Consider the following 10,223-nt stretch of genomic DNA (forward strand, 5'->3'; position numbering starts at 1 on the left):
ACAAAGTGTATTGTGTAATTTGTTTAAACGTCGCAATTACCTCCCAATTAACTTGTCCCTCAACTCATTTCAACCTAATATCCTTGCTCTTATTCATATTTACCTTCAGCTTCTTCTTTCACACACTTTACCAAACTCAGTCACCAACTTCTACAGATTCTCACCCGAATCAGCTACCAGCGTTGTATCATCAGCAAACAACACCTAACTCACTTCCCAAGCCCCTTCATCCACAACAGACTCCAAAACTCTTGAATTCACCTCCCTAACAACCCCATTCATAAACAAATTAAACAACCATGGAGACATCACGCACTCCTGCTGCAAACCGACATTCACTGAGAACCAATCACTTTCCTCTCTTCCTTCTTGTACACATGCCTTACATCCTCGATAAAAACTTTTCACTGTTTCTAGCAACTTGCCTCCCACACCATATACTCGTATTACCTTCCACAAATCCATAAATACTACATACAAATCCATTTGTTTTCTAAATAATTCTCACATACATTCTTTAAAGCGACCACCTGATCCACATATCCTCTACGACTTCTGAAACCACACTGTTCTTCCCAAACTGATACTCTGTACATGCCTTGACCCTCTCAGTCGAACACCCTCATCAGGCACTTCACCATTAGCCATACATACATTTAATATCCTCAACAATCAGTCAACAACACAGTCATCCTCTTCTTTAATGAATTCCACTGCAATACCATCAAAACCTGCCGCCTTTCCGGCTTTCATCTTCCGCAAAGCTTTCACTACTCTGTTTACCAAATCATTTTCCCTGACCCTCTCACTTCGAAAACCGCCAAGACTAAAACACCATATATCTGCCACTATATCATCTAACACATTTAATAAACCCTCAAAATAATCTTTCCATCTCCTTCTCACATCACCACTACTTTTTATCATCTTCCCCATTAGCTCCCTTCACCGATGTTCCCATTTGTTCTCTTGTCTTACGCACTTTATTTGCCTTCTTCCAAAGCATCTTTCTATTCACACCAAAATTTAATGATACTATCTCACCCCAACTCTCATTTGCCCTCTTGTTCACCTCTTGCACCTTTCTCTTGACATCCTGCCTCTTTCTTTTGTACACTTCGCAGTCATATGCACTATATCCCTGCAAAAATCGTCCAAATGCCTCTCTCTTCTCTTTCACTAATAATCTTACTTCTTCATCCCACCACTCCCTACCCTTTCTAATCTGCCCACCTCCCACGCTTCTCATGCCACAAGCACTTTTTGCGTAAGCCATCACTGCTTCCCTAAATACATCCCATTCCTCCCCAACTCTCCTTGCGTTTTTTGCTCTCGCCTTTTTCCATTCTGCACTCAGTCTTTCTTGGTACTTCCTCACACAAGTCTCCTTCCCAAGCTCACTTACTCTCCTCATTCTCTTCACCCTAACATTCTCTCTTCTTTTCTGAAAACCTCTACAAATCCTTACCTTCACCTCCACAAGATAATGATCAGACATCCATCCAGTTGTACCTCTCTGCACATTAACATCGAAAAGTTTCTCTTTCAAGCGCCTATCAATTAACCCGTAATCCAATAACGGTCTCTGGCCATCTCTCCTACTAACATATGTATACTTATGTATATCTCTTTGTGACCAAGTTTTTCCCAATCACCAATCCTTCCTCAGCATACGAATCTAGAAGCTCTTCAACATTTCTATTTACAAACCTGAACACCACAGGTACACCAATTATTCCCTCAATTGCCACGTTACTTACATTTGCATTCAAATCACCCATCACTATAACCCGGTCTCGTGCATCAAAACTATTAAGACACTCACTCAGCTGCTCCCAAAACACTTGCCTCTCATGACCTTTCTTATCATACCCCGGTGCATAGGCACCAATATTCACCCATCTCTCTTCATTCACTTTCAGTTTTACCCATATCAATTTACTTTCTTATACTCTATCACATACTCCCACAACTCCTGGTTCAGGAGTAGTCCTACTCCTTCTTTTGCTCTTGTCCTCTCACCATCCCCTTACTTTACTCCCAAAACATTCCCAAACCACTCTTCCCCTTTACCCTTGAGCTTCGTTTCACTCACACCCAAAACATCTAGGTTCCTTTCCTCAAACATACTACTTATCCCTCCTTTTTTCTCATCTTAGTTTCATCGACACACCCCAGTCTGATCCCAATTGAGATGCCCCAATCTGAGCCTTCGAGGATAATGAGCACTCCCCGCATGACTCCTTCTGTTAGAAACTTAAATTACAATGAGAGGAGGGTTTCTAGCTCCCCGATCCCGTCTCTTTAGTCGCCTTGTACGACACGCAGAAAAATGCACGGGAAGTATTCTTTCTCCCCTATCCCCAGGGATATATATATATATATATATATATATATATATATATATATATATATATATATATATATATGTATATATATATATATATATATATATATATATATATATATATATATATATATATATTTTTTTTTTTATACTTTGCCGCTGTCTCCCGCGTTTGCGAGGTAGCGCAAGGAAACAGACGAATGAAATGGCCCAACCCCCCCCATACACATGTATATACATACGTCCACACACGCAAATATACATACCTACACAGCTTTCCCCAGACGCTTCACATGCCTTGATTCAATCCACTGACAGCGCGTCAACCCCGGTATACCACATCGCTCCAATTCACTCTATTCCTTGCCCTCCTTTCACCCTCCTGCATGTTCAGGCCCCGATCACACAAAATCTTTTTCACTCCATCTTTCCACCTCCAATTTGGTCTCCCTCTTCTCCTTGTTCCCTCCACCTCCGACACATATATCCTCTTGGTCAATCTTTCCTCACTCATCCTCTCCATGTGCCCAAACCACTTCAAAACACCCTCTTCTGCTCTCTCAACCACGCTCTTTTTATTTCCACACATCTCTCTTACCCTTACGTTACTCACTCGATCAAACCACATGACATCGATTTCTACTCCTGGCAGCAGTCTATCGTCGAAGTTCCACCGCTGGTAAGCCATACAGTACTCAGCAGCCCACTACATTATAATATTGCAATGTTCTTTTTGTGAACAAGAGAGTCAACCATTGATATGTCCTCATCTTTCCCTCCATCGTTAAGTCACACATACACAACGGTTCTTGTTTGATCTCGGCCGGGCACACAAGACCTGCTGTTGATTGGAACTTAACCTTTGTCACATGGATTAATTATCGTCACTGTAATGTCACTGAAACATACATTTCAGTAATGCCTGGGAGGCGCCTGCCTCAGGTATAACTGCGAAACGTCTATTTTAGTCTTAAATCAAAAACACATGCTTCAGAAATACATTAGTAATGTAGTCTAAGATTACACTTCAATAATAACACTAAATCATTTCTGAAAAAATGACAAACATACGTTCACTAATGAAGCCGAAACTTCTGAATCAGTAATGAAGCTGGAACATATGACTCAGTAATGAGTCTGAAACATCTGCAAATGTAATAACCATGAAAACATCTGCTTCATTATCAATTCTCAGACAGCAGTTACAAAAATGACATTTAAACATCTGCTTCAGTAGTGAGACTGAAAGATGATCTCATAAAGATATTTAGAAATCTCTTTCCTTAAAGACACTGAAACATTTGAGAAAGCTATGTCATTGAAACATCTGTTTCGGTTCTGACATGTGCTTCATTAATGACATTGAAACAAATGTTTCAGTAATGACACTGTAAGCTCTTTTCTAGTGATGGCAGTGAAACATATGCGTCATTGAAGTTAATACAGTTTCCGTAGTGTAGTGGTTATCACGTTTGTTTAACACGCACAAGGTCCCCGGTTTGATCCCAGGCGGAAACAGGAAGTTGCTGATGGAAAGAGTTCTTTCATCAATTAATCATTTGCTTCTTTTTGAGTCATTCAACCGAATCTATTTCAGATAAGAGAACAGCCTTATGAGGTGTACAGTACCCGTCTACTTTCTTATCAGTAAAGTTAAACAGTCACTAGAGTTGGGCTAACACTTCTCTAGTTATTGCTTGTATTGCCATGAATTATAACACTGATCCATTTTGCCAGGTACTGCAGCAGAATGGTGTATCGGAAGCGTGCTGGGCCCATAACCCAGAGGTCGATGGATCGAAACCACGCTCTGCTACTAGCGTTTTCTGATCACAGGAAGGTATCAGTGTCTAAGCCTGACCCACCCATTACTATCATATTAGTATATTTACATAAGACACTAATGAAGTAAGACGAATTACGGAAATACTGACAAAATCAAATGGACGCTAATAAAACGTTCATACGTACTTGACACACGTCTGAGTCGGTCACTTGTAATACTGGTATTGGTACTCCAAGCGACCAAGAGTAAACATAAAGCCCATGATGCCACGTCCCAGGATTCAGTGGCGTACTGGAGAAGGTTGAGATCTTATTCATATGAAACAAATTAAGATTTGCCAACATCTTACCCGTTATAGACGTGATGATGACGTATTGATTTGGAGTAGTACTCGGTCAGATGATGTACGCTTATATTGCCTTGAACGGAACGATATGGTCTTTGTCAGGATTATTTCTGACATTGTTCGGGGATATGATGCCTTTTCCAAGTTCAAGTCCATATAATACTCATATCCCATAAAAGTTGCTTGTTCTCTCATTTTCGTAATTATCACCTGGTATATTGCAGTGGACATTGTGTATTATATATCCTTCCCTTCCCTCATCAGGCCGGGAAAATATTGTATTCAGGGTCGCAATCAAAAATGTTTCGGAAACGCTGCTATATACTTAGGTGTATCAGGGCCGTATGAGGGGCTGTTTGAACGGATGTATGTTGAGGTTTAGAATGAACATCTGGAGTACTTTTGCCATCATTTTTGTGTATCCTGTACCTGCTTGTACATAATGAAAATCTGGTAGTGGTCATTATACAGTTTGGATATATGACTTTTGTGTGTACCTTTTACAGGATGTAGTGAACCATAGTTGTCGGATGATATGATCATGAGGCTCCAGTTTTTGTTCCGGTTTCCAGTAGACTTCATGAAAGCTGGTGAGGGTAACTTAGGTGTGACTCCCATAAATGCTGAACGTTAAAGTCAAACTCTGGAGAGTCTTTATGGAGATATTTTTATAGTTGAGTTTCGTACATATCAGATGAAAGACTAACGTATCAACTAATTTTGCCAAAGAGATCAGGTAATACATCAGCTTCAGGTGACTTTGTGACAGATCCTTATGGTGTTGTGTTACTTAACATATAAGACTGATGAGGAAGAAGATGGGATGCAGCGCTTGTGTTCCCTGCCAGTTTTGAGCGATGGCATGAGTGGTCCCTGAAGGTTTCACCCTGAGGAAATAGTCACAAAATATGAGGATGGGATTCCAAATAGACAACCGGGATGATTACCATTACATTAAGAATATGTGAGACTTATGTGATAATGCAGGCAAGAATTACCTTTGTATACACATTTCCAGCTATAGGTAAAACTGAAGCTGGAGTGTTTCCAAGCACCTGTAACACAACAGATTACGCATGCTGTTGCTAACCTAAGTATTGGTGATTTGAGCTCACTAACTGACGTACCATAAAGAACATGTACCAGAAACTCCAATATCCACATACGGGAGCGACACTGAGGCACGCCACTCAATACTCGTAAAACAAAGTGTATTGTGTAATTTGTTTAAACGTCGCAATTACCTCCCAATTAACTTGTCCCTCAACTCATTTCAACCTAATATCCTTGCTCTTATTCATATTTACCTTCAGCTTCTTCTTTCACACACTTTACCAAACTCAGTCACCAACTTCTACAGATTCTCACCCGAATCAGCTACCAGCGTTGTATCATCAGCAAACAACACCTAACTCACTTCCCAAGCCCCTTCATCCACAACAGACTCCAAAACTCTTGAATTCACCTCCCTAACAACCCCATTCATAAACAAATTAAACAACCATGGAGACATCACGCACTCCTGCTGCAAACCGACATTCACTGAGAACCAATCACTTTCCTCTCTTCCTTCTTGTACACATGCCTTACATCCTCGATAAAAACTTTTCACTGTTTCTAGCAACTTGCCTCCCACACCATATACTCGTATTACCTTCCACAAATCCATAAATACTACATACAAATCCATTTGTTTTCTAAATAATTCTCACATACATTCTTTAAAGCGACCACCTGATCCACATATCCTCTACGACTTCTGAAACCACACTGTTCTTCCCAAACTGATACTCTGTACATGCCTTGACCCTCTCAGTCGAACACCCTCATCAGGCACTTCACCATTAGCCATACATACATTTAATATCCTCAACAATCAGTCAACAACACAGTCATCCTCTTCTTTAATGAATTCCACTGCAATACCATCAAAACCTGCCGCCTTTCCGGCTTTCATCTTCCGCAAAGCTTTCACTACTCTGTTTACCAAATCATTTTCCCTGACCCTCTCACTTCGAAAACCGCCAAGACTAAAACACCATATATCTGCCACTATATCATCTAACACATTTAATAAACCCTCAAAATAATCTTTCCATCTCCTTCTCACATCACCACTACTTTTTATCATCTTCCCCATTAGCTCCCTTCACCGATGTTCCCATTTGTTCTCTTGTCTTACGCACTTTATTTGCCTTCTTCCAAAGCATCTTTCTATTCACACCAAAATTTAATGATACTATCTCACCCCAACTCTCATTTGCCCTCTTGTTCACCTCTTGCACCTTTCTCTTGACATCCTGCCTCTTTCTTTTGTACACTTCGCAGTCATATGCACTATATCCCTGCAAAAATCGTCCAAATGCCTCTCTCTTCTCTTTCACTAATAATCTTACTTCTTCATCCCACCACTCACTACCCTTTCTAATCTGCCCACCTCCCACGCTTCTCATGCCACAAGCACTTTTTGCGTAAGCCATCACTGCTTCCCTAAATACATCCCATTCCTCCCCAACTCTCCTTGCGTTTTTTGCTCTCGCCTTTTTCCATTCTGCACTCAGTCTTTCTTGGTACTTCCTCACACAAGTCTCCTTCCCAAGCTCACTTACTCTCCTCATTCTCTTCACCCTAACATTCTCTCTTCTTTTCTGAAAACCTCTACAAATCCTTACCTTCACCTCCACAAGATAATGATCAGACATCCATCCAGTTGTACCTCTCTGCACATTAACATCGAAAAGTTTCTCTTTCAAGCGCCTATCAATTAACCCGTAATCCAATAACGGTCTCTGGCCATCTCTCCTACTAACATATGTATACTTATGTATATCTCTTTGTGACCAAGTTTTTCCCAATCACCAATCCTTCCTCAGCATACGAATCTACAAGCTCTTCACCATTTCTATTTACAAACCTGAACACCACAGGTACACCAATTATTCCCTCAATTGCCACGTTACTTACATTTGCATTCAAATCACCCATCACTATAACCCGGTCTCGTGCATCAAAACTATTAAGACACTCACTCAGCTGCTCCCAAAACACTTGCCTCTCATGACCTTTCTTATCATACCCCGGTGCATAGGCACCAATATTCACCCATCTCTCTTCATTCACTTTCAGTTTTACCCATATCAATTTACTTTCTTATACTCTATCACATACTCCCACAACTCCTGGTTCAGGAGTAGTCCTACTCCTTCTTTTGCTCTTGTCCTCTCACCATCCCCTTACTTTACTCCCAAAACATTCCCAAACCACTCTTCCCCTTTACCCTTGAGCTTCGTTTCACTCACACCCAAAACATCTAGGTTCCTTTCCTCAAACATACTACTTATCGCTCCTTTTTTCTCATCTTAGTTTCATCGACACACCCCAGTCTGATCCCAATTGAGATGCCCCAATCTGAGCCTTCGAGGATAATGAGCACTCCCCGCATGACTCCTTCTGTTAGAAACTTAAATTACAATGAGAGGAGGGTTTCTAGCTCCCCGATCCCGTCTCTTTAGTCGCCTTGTACGACACGCAGAAAAATGCACGGGAAGTATTCTTTCTCCCCTATCCCCAGGGATATATATATATATATATATATATATATATATATATATATATATATATATATATATATATATATATATATATATATATATATATATATATATATATATATATTTTTTTTTATACTTTGCCGCTGTCTCCCGCGTTTGCGAGGTAGCGCAAGGAAACAGACGAAAGAAATGGCCCAACCCCCCCCCATACACATGTATATACATACGTCCACACACGCAAATATACATACCTACACAGCTTTCCATGGTTTACCCCAGACGCTTCACATGCCTTGATTCAATCCACTGACAGCGCGTCAACCCCGGTATACCACATCGCTCCAATTCACTCTATTCCTTGCCCTCCTTTCACCCTCCTGCATGTTCAGGCCCCGATCACACAAAATCTTTTTCACTCCATCTTTCCACCTCCAATTTGGTCTCCCTCTTCTCCTTGTTCCCTCCACCTCCGACACATATATCCTCTTGGTCAATCTTTCCTCACTCATCCTCTCCATGTGCCCAAACCACTTCAAAACACCCTCTTCTGCTCTCTCAACCACGCTCTTTTTATTTCCACACATCTCTCTTACCCTTACGTTACTCACTCGATCAAACCACATGACATCGATTTCTACTCCTGGCAGCAGTCTATCGTCGAAGTTCCACCGCTGGTAAGCCATACAGTACTCAGCAGCCCACTACATTATAATATTGCAATGTTCTTTTTGTGAACAAGAGAGTCAACCATTGATATGTCCTCATCTTTCCCTCCATCGTTAAGTCACACATACACAACGGTTCTTGTTTGATCTCGGCCGGGCACACAAGACCTGCTGTTGATTGGAACTTAACCTTTGTCACATGGATTAATTATCGTCACTGTAATGTCACTGAAACATACATTTCAGTAATGCCTGGGAGGCGCCTGCCTCAGGTATAATTGCGAAACGTCTATTTTAGTCTTAAATCAAAAACACATGCTTCAGAAATACATTAGTAATGTAGTCTAAGATTACACTTCAATAATAACACTAAATCATTTCTGAAAAAATGACAAACATACGTTCACTAATGAAGCCGAAACTTCTGAATCAGTAATGAAGCTGGAACATATGACTCAGTAATGAGTCTGAAACATCTGCAAATGTAATAACCATGAAAACATCTGCTTCATTATCAATTCTCAGACAGCAGTTACAAAAATGACATTTAAACATCTGCTTCAGTAGTGAGACTGAAAGATGATCTCATAAAGATATTTAGAAATCTCTTTCCTTAAAGACACTGAAACATTTGAGAAAGCTATGTCATTGAAACATCTGTTTCGGTTCTGACATGTGCTTCATTAATGACATTGAAACAAATGTTTCAGTAATGACACTGTAAGCTCTTTTCTAGTGATGGCAGTGAAACATATGCGTCATTGAAGTTAATACAGTTTCCGTAGTGTAGTGGTTATCACGTTTGTTTAACACGCACAAGGTCCCCGGTTTGATCCCAGGCGGAAACAGGAAGTTGCTGATGGAAAGAGTTCTTTCATCAATTAATCATTTGCTTCTTTTTGAGTCATTCAACCGAATCTATTTCAGATAAGAGAACAGCCTTATGAGGTGTACAGTACCCGTCTACTTTCTTATCAGTAAAGTTAAACAGTCACTAGAGTTGGGCTAACACTTCTCTAGTTATTGCTTGTATTGCCATGAATTATAACACTGATCCATTTTGCCAGGTACTGCAGCAGAATGGTGTATCGGAAGCGTGCTGGGCCCATAACCCAGAGGTCGATGGATCGAAACCACGCTCTGCTACTAGCGTTTTCTGATCACAGGAAGGTATCAGTGTCTAAGCCTGACCCACCCATTACTATCATATTAGTATATTTACATAAGACACTAATGAAGTAAGACGAATTACGGAAATACTGACATAATCAAATGGACGCTAATAAAACGTTCATACGTACTTGACACACGTCTGAGTCGGTCACTTGTAATACTGGTATTGGTACTCCAAGCGACCAAGAGTAAACATAAAACCCATGATGCCACGTCCCAGGATTCAGTGGCGTACTGGAGAAGGTTGAGATCTTATTCATATGAAACAAATTAAGATTTGCCAACATCTTACCCGTTATAGACGTGATGATGACGTATTGATTTGGAGTAGTACTCGGTCAGATGATGTACGCTT

The 10,223-nt window shown here is 40.6% G+C and overlaps 2 non-coding genes across 2 annotated transcripts; both read left to right on the forward strand.

Moving 5' to 3' along the window:
* Positions 1-3,792: 3,792 nt before the first annotated feature.
* Positions 3,793-3,865, forward strand: TRNAV-AAC (transfer RNA valine (anticodon AAC)). The gene has a single exon. It is a non-coding gene; the product is annotated as a tRNA-Val (tRNA).
* Positions 3,866-9,470: 5,605 nt separating this feature from the next.
* Positions 9,471-9,543, forward strand: TRNAV-AAC (transfer RNA valine (anticodon AAC)). The gene has a single exon. It is a non-coding gene; the product is annotated as a tRNA-Val (tRNA).
* The last annotated feature ends 680 nt before the right edge of the window (positions 9,544-10,223 follow it).

This window comes from Panulirus ornatus, chromosome 9 (assembly GCF_036320965.1).
Source record: "Panulirus ornatus isolate Po-2019 chromosome 9, ASM3632096v1, whole genome shotgun sequence".
Lineage (NCBI taxonomy): Eukaryota > Metazoa > Arthropoda > Malacostraca > Decapoda > Palinuridae > Panulirus > Panulirus ornatus.